Raw genomic sequence first — 12,879 nt, 5'->3', positions numbered from 1 at the left:
ACCCGGCCTTATTAAGGAGTCAAAAAAAAAAAAGATAAAAAATGTGCCATCGTCGGATTGAACTCCTTCTCCACCAGAGAGGGCCATACAAGAGCGGTGAGCATAACCAAAATGCCATCTTATACTTGTTGTAGAGAACGAGGAGTTTTCATGTTAATTTATTTTATTTTTTTTTAGTTTAATTTTTTTACATTGGGATGGACTCCGGCTAGTTACTCAGACTCGTTTGAGTAACTCACTTCTGCCAATGTTTGAGTACCTTGGCCGAGTCGTTTTTCTGCATGTTGACACTCACCGATAGTTGCCAAATACGTATAAATCATGTGAGAAAAATTCTATAACTTCACTTATTGAGTTTTTCTTTTCATTGTTTTGAGTTCTTTTTAAATACCCCCTATTTGTTACACTACTCGGGGTACCCAGCCGAGTAGTGGACTCAGCCAAGACCTGGTACACTTCTAAGAAGTATCAACTTTTAGAAAATTGGTAACTGCTTTTCTAGAGGAAGGTGGCAAATTTCGAGGTTGATCATGAAGTAGGTAAGCACCCCATTTTTATGCAGCTTATATGTGATATTTCCTTGGTGCCAATGCTTGCCTTTCTTTGAGCTAGGGCCTATTGGAATTGCCCTGAAACCTAGTTAAGTAATTGCTTGAAGAGTATCTTTTGCTGGTAGCATAAGTAGAAACACTAGCCCAATAATAGGGTTGTGTACAGTTTTATTTTACAGATTTTAGTTACCATAGAGGGTTAAGAATGTGGAATGATTTAAATTTGAATATGATGGTTTAAGTTTCCTTATATGAAAAGTTTGTTACTAGTAATTTGAAAGATAGATGTCGAGAGATTCTCCTAACATCCATTTAAAAGATGGCTTAAGTAGAAACACGGGCCCAATAATAAGACATGCCTCTCTCTCAACAAGTGCTCAGCATCCTCTGAGCATATATCCTTTACATGGGGAAGCAAAATAATCATATGGAGTATGAAAGCCAAAAGGAGAAGATTGAGATTGATTCCCACCATGATAACAAGCAAGTGTCCGAGGGAGCGATTGAAAAAGATTGAAATTGGAATGATGTTAATTGAGATAGTGAAACAGAGTGCGTAAATGATGGTGAGGGCAGCGGCTGCATAGGTCAGATCAGTGTTAAAATCCATGGCAAAGGTGAGGCCAGAGACTGCTGAGATGGTTATTATGGCGTTGGCAACTGCAGTGTTATGGAACACATTGCCGATGTCCTGCACCCACCTGAGTGAGAGAGAGAAAGAGGGCAGGATAGTTGGATCAGTTCAGAACAGATAATACTCTCTTTCTATATATATATATATATTGACAGAGATGTGTAAACACCTGGGTACTGCAGAGGAGAGGAACATAGACAGTTGGAGCCAGTAACCTTAAAGAAACAAACGATAAAAGCATTAGACTCGTAGATTTTTACAGTACATGTTCAAATTAGAAGCTATTTTGAAAGTTGGATGCTTATTGGCGAATCATTTTGTTTTTACCCTTGATATTCTCTTTTTTTAACGAAAAAAATCTCTGTTGCCAAAGAGAGGGGAACAGCCAATAACCCTAGTTCCCCTCTCACTTCCAAAAATCTCACCTGGAACAAACAGTGGGAAGAGATTTTACCAACAAGAGAGTAGGAGGAAATGGATTCATAGGAGACGAATATTTGGAATTCCTTGAAACTCTAGAATAGGGTGGGTGAATGTATGGAAGTTTCAGAGTAATTACCGATTATCGCCATTAAAATTGTCGACGTTAGGGAGAACATACTGAAACTCACAGTCCGCTTCACTGAACACCAAAGGTATCGAGCGCTGTGGGGGTTAAAATTCTTGGAGTTTATGACTTTAGAGAGATGATGTACTCGATGCTTTCAACTTTAGTGTCCCTAAATATTTGTTTCTTGTGTCATTTCTTTGCTTGCATTTGAACAATGCATCAAATGTTTCACTTGAGAGAGAGATGTTAGAAAGATGTTAAGGAGTAAAAAAGATTGTAAGTGAGTATGCACTATTTGGGTGCGTGTGTTTTTTGTTTTCCTATCAGATAAAAAACGTATGACCTTTTTTTTAAGAAAAAAATTGTTTGGACTGATGTACTGAAAAAATAGACCAAATTTTGGGCAATAACTGCCAAGCATCTATGCTTGTATGCAATGACGCCATTCCTTACGCAAACAAATATCACAATCATCCATAACTGTAACGTGTAAAAATACTGTAATTTTCACTAGAAAATTTGTTCTACACGCCTGGCCCAGTCAACGATACACTGTCAACTGCCTAATTGCGCATCAAATATCTAACGCTGATTATAAGTGTACCAAATGTAAAGCACTCTTATTGTACACTTTTTTTTTGAGAAAAAATAATTTAAAAAAAATATATATATCTTTGCACCCCCTATTTTTAACATTAATTATTCAATAGATCCAAAGTTTTAAAACATATATTAAAATATAAATATCTTATATATCTTCTAATTCCGTACAACCAACTTTATCCACTTTACTCTAGTTTTTTAGTCCAAACAAACCTTAAAAAAACAGATCTTTTAAAATAATCCTCTCCCTCTTCACATGATTCTCCAAAATCTTCTCTCTCTCTCGCTCTGTATTTCCCCCCAAACCTCTCTCCCCTATTGTTTAAGGTTATCAAAGTGGTAAGCATTCCACCATAGCAAAGCTAAGGTGGACCCAAACCAATGAGAGGTCTTAAGAGACAACATGGTTCGATGTGTGTCGCATGCTACACCGCTCCATGAGCAGTAGTCGGTGGAGCAGTTCCAGCTCTAAAGGGAGTTGTTAGGTACTATAATAGCAAATTTTAGAGAGAGAAAGTAACGGTATTCATTGGAGTGAGGAGAGAGAGAGAAATAAATTTTAGGAGAATCATGTGAACAGAGAGGGGATTGGTTAAACACAAGGGCATGTCTTTTTAAGATTAATTTTGGCCAAAAAATAGAGTCAAAGTGGATAAAATTGGTCCAGGGGGTCAAAAGAAATAATACATTGGATCTCAATACTCCAAGATATATTTAAAAACCTTAAATTTATTGAGAAATGAAACTTAAAACTGAAGGTACGGAGATATTTTCTCAAAAAAAATGACAGTTCATTTTAGAAAAATTTATGTATGGACTATGAAAAGATGATACAATACCTCATTTTCCAAATTTTGAATATTAAGTTGAGGTCTAACTTTTTTCGTTTTTTGTTTAGGGCAAGTTTTCTATACTTCCCCTATAGCATAGAAGTTCTATCCTCTCCTTTATCCAACCGTCCATTCTGAATGGAGGGCTAAGATTACCCCAATCATAATGTCAAGTCTCTATACTAATTTATTTTTAATTTTCTTTCTATAAACTATTTTGACACCAAATTTTGGACGACTATTCCTTTATTAAACTTGCACTAGCAAAAAATATAAAAACATTTTCAATAAAATAAAATGATCAAAATACCTTTGAAAATTTTAAGGGGTATTTTGGTCATTATATTTTATCAAAAAATTATTTTTAATATTTTTTATAGGTGCGCCCCAATGAGAATATGGTAGGTGCCAAATTTCATATTCATACAATTTGTATAAAAAAACTAAAAATAAAATACTTAGAGATCGATTCTAAAATCAAATAGTGAATGACTATCTTGATCAAAATTGGACAGCTGGATAGTAGAGGGAAAATAGAACTTCTATACTGTAGAGGAAGCATATAAACCTTTCCTTTTTGTTTAACCCCAATTCGACAGTGTAACTCTCGATCTCAAAGTGCATAAAACACAAACAAAAAAATTTGTATTTGGGCAATTCAAAAGTCTCATTTTGAGCCACCAAAAACATTTGTTTAGGAGGCTTGCAAGTACACTTGTTTGGGTAGTTTGAAACCCTAATTTCCAAACCAAAGTATTGGGTAGTTCCAATTTTCAATTTTCAAACTGCTCAAAGATGTCGGTTTTTTTGTGCATTAGGCGGTTCAAAATTTGGACTCTTAAACCTCCCAAATAATCAAATTTACGAGGTTTTGGACCGTTCAATGTTATACTTTCAAACCAAAGGCAAAATATGAATAAAAAGAGAAAGAATATGGCCCAAATTTTAAGTGATGCCACATTTTTTCTCGATCCTAAACTAGATTTCTCTTCATTTTGTAACCCCTGTTCTAAAGCCATCTGTTGCAGCAGCAGCATAACACCAAAATAATCTATGCATGTAAGTGAGTGACTGAAAATCATTTAAACACAGGGAGAATTACTTAACCACGGGGATCGATTGCTTCACTAGGCAGAAACCATCAGATGCCTTCCTTGTCTCCATTAGTTGGTGGATGTGCAATCCATCCTATCTTTCCATTTTTTGAAACACTGAGACAGACTAAGTGTTGGGAATTTACAGTTAAGCTCTTATCACAACTCCAAAGGACAAGACTTTGACAGCTATCAGATACCTCAACTTTTGAATTCAAATGAATTAAAATGTGTGAAATCAGTAATAATGACTCATTCATTCAAAATGCCGCTCCAAAAAGGGAAAAAGTGATACCTATCTTTCAGATTACTGGTAACAAACTTTTCATATTAGAAACCTTAAACCGTCATATTCGAATTTAAATCTTTCCACATTCTTAATCCTTTATGGTAACTAAAATCTGTCCAGCAAAATTGTACGCAACCCTATTATTGGGCCAGTATATCTACTGAAGCTACCAGCAAAAGATACTCTCAAAGCAACAACTTAACTAGATTTCCCTGCAATTCCAATAGGCCCTAGCTCAAAGAAAGGCAAGCATTGGCATCAAGGAAATATCACATACGAGCTGCATATAATATGGGGTGCTTGCTTACTTGATGATCAACCTCAAAACTTACCACCTACCTCTAGAAAAGCAGTACCAATTTTCTAAAAATTGATACTTCTTAGAATTGTACCAGGACTTGGCTGAGTCCACTACTCGGCTGAGAACCATTCAAACCAACTGAAAAGAAAAACTGAAAAAAAATGACAGTTATACAATTTTCTTACATGATTTATATGTGTTTGGCAACTGTCAGTGTCAACATACAGAAAAACGACTCGACCAGGGCTCAGCCAAGGTATTCAAACCTTGGCCGAGGTGAGTTACTCAAGCGAGTCGGAATAACTTGCCGGTGTCCATCCCAAAATAAAAACAAAGAAAAAAAAGTAAAATATATAACATATAAATTCCATGTTCTCTACAACAAATATAAGATGGCGTTTTGGTTATGCTTGCCGCCTGTGCCCCTTACTGGTGGGCAACAAGTTCAATTCCGACAATGGCACATTTTTTAACCTTTTTATTTTATTTTTTTGACACCATAAAAGAGTTGGGTTTTACAAGATATGGGAAGTGTTTGTGGGGGGCTCAAACTCCTGCCACGATGAAAAGAAAGTATTGATGCTACCCGATGTACCATTTGATCACTTTTGGCATATTAACATATAAACTATACATGCATACAACACACTCGGGCGAAACTCACCCCACCCAAAGGATGAGGCCGAGTAGGTCAGCCGAATTTGAGTGAACTCAACAAAGTCCCAATACAATGGTGAGTGTTTTTTGCCATAATCAATTTTTTATATTTTTTCCACTTTTTTAACCTTGCTTTAACGTTTTAATGGTTAGAATTTATTTTTAATATTTTCATTTTTTTTCTCAAAATTTTCTTACTTTTTTAATATATTTTTAAAGCCATTTGGCCATGTGCTGGACTCACATAGTAACTCACCTCAGCCGGCCAAAGAGCAAGTTCTCTGGCTGAGGGACGTTTCTATACGCTTCTACTTGGTAGCTACTAACACACAAAATGTGGGAGACAGTGACAGCTGGCTTCAACAAAACTCAAGGACTAGAAGTAGGATTAAGGTACATTTCCTTGCCAAATCACCATCTCCTTCTTTTTTGTTCCATTTTCTTGATGATAACGAATGTTGTATCAAACCAAATACTTCAGAGGATTGTTTTTTTCCGATATCATTAGCTTGAATTCCTTTTTATTTTGCCAACGGTTTCATATACGGATAGGAGTTTCCCAGAGGTTGTGTTTCAATACGTTGCAAATGTCTCGATATACTGATGAATATTGAAGATCCAAGCGTTAAAACATGCCCAATTTTAAAGCATAACTGTGAGGGTTTTACATCCAAAAAAAAAAGTATATAATGAGACCGTTTACCTTTTGTATAAAGTGGTCACAAGTAATCTTAATGTGAAATTGGATGGCTGCAATAATTGCACTAACTAAGCTCAAAATTAAAAAAAATAAAATAATAATAATAATCGAACTTTGCGACACCCAAGCTATCACATTTCAAATCGGATGGTCATAAGTAATTCTAACCTCCTTGCTCTAATGGTAAATGGTCTCATTGTATACAATCCCTTCGCAACCAAGACATTTGTTTTCTTAATCACACAATACTCACCGTAGACATATCCTACAAGCAAACAAAGCAGGTGTATATCTTTGGGTTTTGTCCCAATTCCGCGATTCCTTTCCTTTATGATCATCATGTTCATTCTTATCGTATCATACTTGAGACAAGCTAGAGAAATTTACTTACCAGCAGTGTACCTACCACGTTCAGATTCCTAAACTCTACTCTGGTGATTTTGGATATATCAGATTTTGTGGCTTTATATATTTACAATTCCCCGTTTTCAATATTTAGCATTGGTTCCATAGACCAAGTGAGATCAAGCCTTTAGCTTCACTGAACAGTTTTCTTATAAAGGAAATCGCTGAGACATGTATATCCTACCCCACATTCCTCTAACATTGTATACAGCTAACTTACCTCTATAGCCGATGATCTTTATCAAACCACATTAATTTAAAATTTTCCCTTAGTTTGAAACTTTTAAGATTTCTTGAGGGCTGTGAAGATTTGTGGTTCTTAACTGAACAACCTCCTGTCTCATTTTTTGCAACTTTAGATTGTAAAATTAAAAAACTAGGAAAAAGGACATCATAGAAGAGCATATGAACATGCCAGTGGTCTCCATATGCATTATTTTATAGGATTTATACATGAAAGTAAAAAGTTCAAAGAAAACCAGTTGAGTACAAGTACCAACTTCTCCTATATAGAACAAACAGTAATGCCCATTGGATGAATCTGATTGTGTCGTGGTAGTTTGGAGTTCTAAGTCTTTCACCTAGTCGCAGATTCAGATCCCAAGACTGCAACAGCAAACAAAAAATAATATGCAAAAACAACTAAATTTAATAAATTATCATGAAAAGCAAAATGATTCCCCTGGTATGAAGTTTTATGCGTGATTTAAATCAATTTCAAGTTGACCTCAACAGTTTTTTAATGTAATAATCATCTCACTCTAAGAAAAATCACTTCACAAGCAAATTCTTCAAAAATAAAAAAAATAACATCTCCACTTGTTGCGTGGATTTATAGGTGTTTGCACTCAAGATAGGTAAATATGTCTCTTTCATACAAAATTGATACTCCTACAGCTTCAATACTAAAGTTGAAACAACTAGGCCAAGTAAATCTGTTTTAAGTAAGAATGGGCCCGAGCGAGGGCTGGGTGGTCAGTGTAGCACAGCCACAATATGATGTTTCATTTCTATCTACTACATATACCACTCAACATGTCAAAAAAACAGAAAAAAGTTCCCCTCAAGTTATAACAAAACAGAGATTGAGAAATTTTGGACAATCATCTTAAGTTCCATTTATGTTTAATTTGACATCCAGATGCATAAATACATAAATAGAATATGTAGTTTCTCTGTGATTGAAACCAGAGTAACATAGACTTTGCAAAAAAGGTCATATCACTGTCTTTTAACAATCGTATATAAGATTTTCACAAGATACAAAGAATCTGTATTTATATCCAAACAAGATAATACCATTATAGTGGGGAGTTATGGATCGAGTAAAAAATCTAGGAAAATTATCACTAATATACCCATATTTTTAAGAAATTAAAAAAAAACCCCAACTTCCCAAAACGTCACCCACACCCTTTTGCTTTATTTTTGTGAAATTTCGAACAAAAATACCTTTTACGATATTCATTGTACCGTAAAAACATTTATGGTATTTTTAATACCGTTATCTAGATTGGTCAATCAATATAATTAAGAAAAAAAAAAAACCATTACGGTAAGTACCGTAATGGTTTTGAATAACATTACGGTACTAAGAGTACCGTAATGCACCAAAATTAATCAATCGATATAATTAAGAAAAAAAAAACCATTACGGTACTTTTAGTACCGTAATGGTTTTAAATAATATTACAGTACTAAGAATACCGTAATGCTCCAAGATTGGCCAATCGATATAATTAAGAAAAAAAAAAAAAAAACATTATGGTACTTTTAGTATCGCAATGGTTTTAAATAACATTACGGTACTAAGAGTACTGTAATGCTCCAAGATAAAAAAAAAACATTACGGTACTTTTAGTACCGTAATGGTTTTAAATAATATTACAGTACTAAGAGTACCGTAATAGTTCAAGATTAGGATGAATCAATAATTAAAAAAACAAACCATTACGATACTTTTAATACCGTAATGGTCTAAAAAAACATTACGGTACTAAGAGTACCGTAATGAGCATTATCGTACTCTTAGTACCATGATGTTCTTAAAGAACATTACGGTCATAAAAGGACCGTAATTGTTTTTACGGTACAACTACTACTGTAAAAGGCATTTTTGTCCAAAATTTTATGAAAATAGGGCAAAAAAGTGTGGGTGAGGTTTTGAGAAGTTGGGATTTTTTTTCTAATTTCTTGAAAATATGAGTATATTAGCAAAAATTTCCTAAAAATCTATCATAGTATTAAAACAGTAATTTCCCCGACATGTCTCCTCATATCTGAAATTTATACAGACATGAATCGGATTCGGACACAGTTGTCGTGTCTAGGTAACATAGCCCACCGGCAACCTTATTGATAAAAATAGATGAAGTAAAATATAGTCGGACTAAAAGGAGCTTCTAAAACTAAGAGCAGTCAGCAAATTAAGCATTACAAATCTGTTAACTCCGGATGCACAAATTATTAGTGGTATTGATAAATTGGATGAATTGATCAACCATATAAGAAAAATGCACTCGAATGTATAGAAAAAGGCATAGAAACCGATGAAAATCAGACTTAAGGGGTAATGGACAGCAAATAATTGAATAGAAAATGAAAAAAAAGGGTATGGTAGTGCCTTAAGGGCTTAAACTACTGTTGGAACTTGGAATTAGCTAAAGCTGTGAGATGAAATTTAATTTTTCTCAGAAAAAATATAAATCCAACATCATAGTAAGTAAACCAGTTCTAAACTCAAGAGAGAGAGAGAGAGAGAGAGAGAGTAGCTTAAGGCTACATCACCAAGTGCCTTCATGTTTTTTCTGAAGGCTTAGAGAGAGAGAGAGAGAGAGTGCAAAATCTTACCGCCTAATCTGTAAAAGCCCAAATTCTTCCAAATCATAGAGAGAGAGAGAGAGAGAAAGCAAATGGTATAGTGTCTGGTTCTCTCCAAAACCTAAAGACAGAGAGAGAGCAAACATTAAGATTTAAATCTACAAGCTCTGTAATAATCTCTGCAACCTAGATAGTCAGAGGGAGGAAGATAATCCTACAGCATACGTGGGGCAAAATGCTAATTCTCTCAAAAACACATGGAGAGATGTTAATTCTCTTATAAACATAGATTGAAAAAGAGAGAGAGAGAGAGAGAGAGAGAGCATACCAGACAGCCTACGATTCGTAAATATCTCTGCAAATTTCAGGGCGTGGCGTACATCTGCAATTTCCCTTATTTTCTCTTGTCTCAACAGAGAGATCACTGCTCACAATGGGCTTAAAATGGAGGGAATTGTGCTTTTTAAAGGCTTGAGGGGGCGGGAGAATATGAAAATTATAAATTTCGGGGGGGCGAAGCCGAAACTTCGTTGGAGAACCCAAAAACGGAATTTACAATGTAGACCCTCTTCCAAAGGCAACTTATCTGAAAAACACCCCCTACGAACCCCTTCTAGTTGTAAGGCCCCTTCCAAGCAACCTCCACCCAAGCCACTGTGGCCTTGGGCTGGGCTTGGGCTTGGGCTTGGGCTTGAGTGGTTATCACCGGTGTTTGAAAAATTGGCCGAGTTGTTGCAACTCAACCAAGTTACTGGGGCTCGGGCCCTTGTCGCCAACTTGGGGATTTTAAAAAAATTATAAAATACTATAAGAAAAAAGTATAAATTTATAGAATAATAATACTATGAAACCCTTCCACACCCATATGAGTAGGATCCCAAATGATCATCATTAAATTTTGACACAGAGGTTTAGAAAACCCATTATCTTAAGTTCCACACCCATGTCATAATTTTTCTATATATGTGTCAAAATTTAATAGTGATCCTTTAGAGTCCCACTCACATAGGTGTCGGAGGGTTTCATAGTGTCATTACTTATATTTTTATAATATGTTTTTTTTATGTTTTCCATCATTTCGGTAAAGATTAGAAAGTATTCATTTTCCCACCCTTTCTAAAAAAAAATTAAAATGCCATTTCACAAACTCATTTTTTAAAATTTATTTTTCGCTAAATTTTTAAACACAACTAATTGTGTTTTCGTTAAATTTTATTTGAATATATTTTTCCTATTTATAAAGATTTTTTTTGCATTGTTTTATTTTTTAAATAATTTTCAACTACTACAATACTCGACCCTGCTCGGTCTGAGTTACTCGGACCCGAGAGACTACTCAACTGGGGCATCGCATCGGCCGAGTAATCGGCTCCGTTGGAACATTTATTATCACCTAGCATTAGTAGTGCATTTCAAGTTCGATTACTGAACTGATCGAAAAAAATTTGACATTTTTCTTATAAACTAATCATGTCATTTGTTTTTATTCCTCCATGTCCCTAATTAAATGAAATTTGGGCAAATTTCACAACATTAGTGACAATTGTCACCATCGGGAAATCATTGATAGGAATTTTATCGAGTTAATTTTTTTTGGAATTAATCGTATAGTTATGAGAAATTTAAAATGTCAAAGATATACTTATTGTATATTTGTGTAGACACCCCGATCCCAATTGAGGGAGCTATTGAAGATCAAAATAACACACGCAAGTTACCCCAAAATTTGAACCACTCACACATTTCCTGGTGAGAAAAAATGGATTTCAAGTTTTGAAAAAAGTACTTCTGGTAATGCTTTTTTAGATAGTCAATTTTCAAGATTTTCTAGATTTGCTTGATTTACATTATTTTTTTAGCTTAAAATTTTGTAATTAGGGATGAAAATATATTTTGAAACTATCGTAAAGTTTTTCAGTATTGAAACCAAATTTTCCCATACTATTTAAAGGAGTGCTTTACTTTGATTGTTTAGAACCATGGCTCATGCACCCTTTTTTTATTATATTATTCGAATTCGAGGCTTGAGGGAAATTGGATCGTAGAAAAGTTGGAAACATATGAAAGAGACGGCGAGTGTTTGTGTTTTAGTGTGTCGTTTACATTTCGAAGGATTCTAAGGGGAATTGGCACACAACTTCGACTGATGTTATTTATATTAAAAAGACATAAATTTATCCATTTAACGTTCTTCTAAAAAGAGATCAAATTAGGTGGGGTGTGGTTTTTCATAAGGGTGCGGTTTGTATAGAGCCTAGGCTCTAAACAATCAAATTAGAGCCTACCTTCAAATAGTATCGAGAAATGTGGTTTCAACACTGAAAATCTTTGTGATAGCCTTAAAATATATTTTCATCTTTATTTATAAAGTTTAAAGCTTAAAAAATAGTATAGATCGACTGATCTTTGAAAACTGAAAATCTTGCAAATCTTGAAATTGACGGTCCAAAAATGCATTACACAATACACTATTTCCAAAACTGAAATCTAGTTTTTTTTCTCATGTCCATGCATCTTGATGATGAGATGATCAATTTGAGGATATTTGAACATCAAAACAATCTCTTGTGAAATTTTTGATGTAGGGTCGAATTTGATTGTTTAAAGCCTCGACTCTATATAAACTTTGCCCTTTTCATAAGGCTGCCTCTTTTTCATGTTTAGCTAAGAATTGTATGCACTGAGATCATTTACCATTATTATAAGGAGGTTACTATCACTCATAGCTTTTAGATGTCAAATTGGATGGCTCGAGGTATATTATGAAACACAAGAAATTTTCTTTTTTGAACTTGAGTCTAGCCGGTAATAGACTTACAACCACCTCATATAAAATTTGATGGACTCTAGTGATTGTGATCTCTATGTACTAAAAGTAAATGGTCTCTTTATATACTTTCCTATTTAGTGAAGTCGTACTTTGAAACCACACCATATCCTCCTACGACCATGAACTTTTGAAGCTCTACGAATGGTGTAGATCTGGGGCATTTATGAACAATGAAAATTATTGGTCATTACAAGATGCGATTGTTTTGGCTCCCAAATTTATTTTTTATTTTTCTATATCCATATACATGATTATTAAAGTCAAAATGATCGATTTTGCCTTTTTTTTCTCTTTGATGAAATAATCTACAACTTACCCTTAGTGACAATTATCAATATGATGATATTATTGCCCATAATTTTTACCAGGATAATGTTGGTTGTTTTTTTTTTTTTTTTTAAAAAAATTATTTATTGGAATTTTATCATAAGTTAAAATATAGAAGTGGTATTATATTTGCCGTGGAATAAGTATAACTTACCTATAAAAATCCTTTTCTGGTCAAGTCTTTAAAATTTGATCCATTTAGCTATTCCAAACATAATTTGAGCAAGTTTTAAGCCTCTTTTAAAAATCAAAATGTAGATGAAAAATTTTGAAGGCTCTTTTTAGGCA

At 34.2% G+C, this 12,879-nt stretch overlaps 1 long non-coding RNA gene across 3 annotated transcripts; it reads right to left on the bottom strand.

Annotated features, from left to right (window-relative positions):
• Positions 1 to 863: 863 nt before the first annotated feature.
• On the bottom strand, positions 864 to 9,904 carry LOC110008429 (uncharacterized). Of its 3 annotated transcripts, none has more exons than XR_016041588.1 (6): positions 9,763 to 9,904; positions 9,465 to 9,555; positions 7,111 to 7,220; positions 4,271 to 4,389; positions 1,355 to 1,400; positions 864 to 1,252 (listed from the first exon to the last, which is right to left on the bottom strand). It is a non-coding gene; the product is annotated as an uncharacterized LOC110008429 (long non-coding RNA). The 3 variants fall into 3 exon arrangements; XR_016041587.1 differs by having other exon boundaries at positions 4,276 to 4,389; XR_002283324.2 differs by lacking the exons at positions 864 to 1,252; positions 1,355 to 1,400; positions 4,271 to 4,389 and having other exon boundaries at positions 7,011 to 7,220; positions 9,763 to 9,901.
• Positions 9,905 to 12,879: the final 2,975 nt, after the last annotated feature.

This window comes from Amborella trichopoda, chromosome 9 (assembly GCF_054954075.1).
Source record: "Amborella trichopoda isolate Santa Cruz 75 chromosome 9, AtrichopodaSantaCruz75HAP2 v2.0, whole genome shotgun sequence".
In the NCBI taxonomy this organism is placed as follows: Eukaryota; Viridiplantae; Streptophyta; class Magnoliopsida; order Amborellales; family Amborellaceae; genus Amborella; species Amborella trichopoda.
The sequence above is the reverse complement of the archived record's forward strand: the minus strand, read 5'-3'. Positions and strand labels throughout refer to the sequence as shown.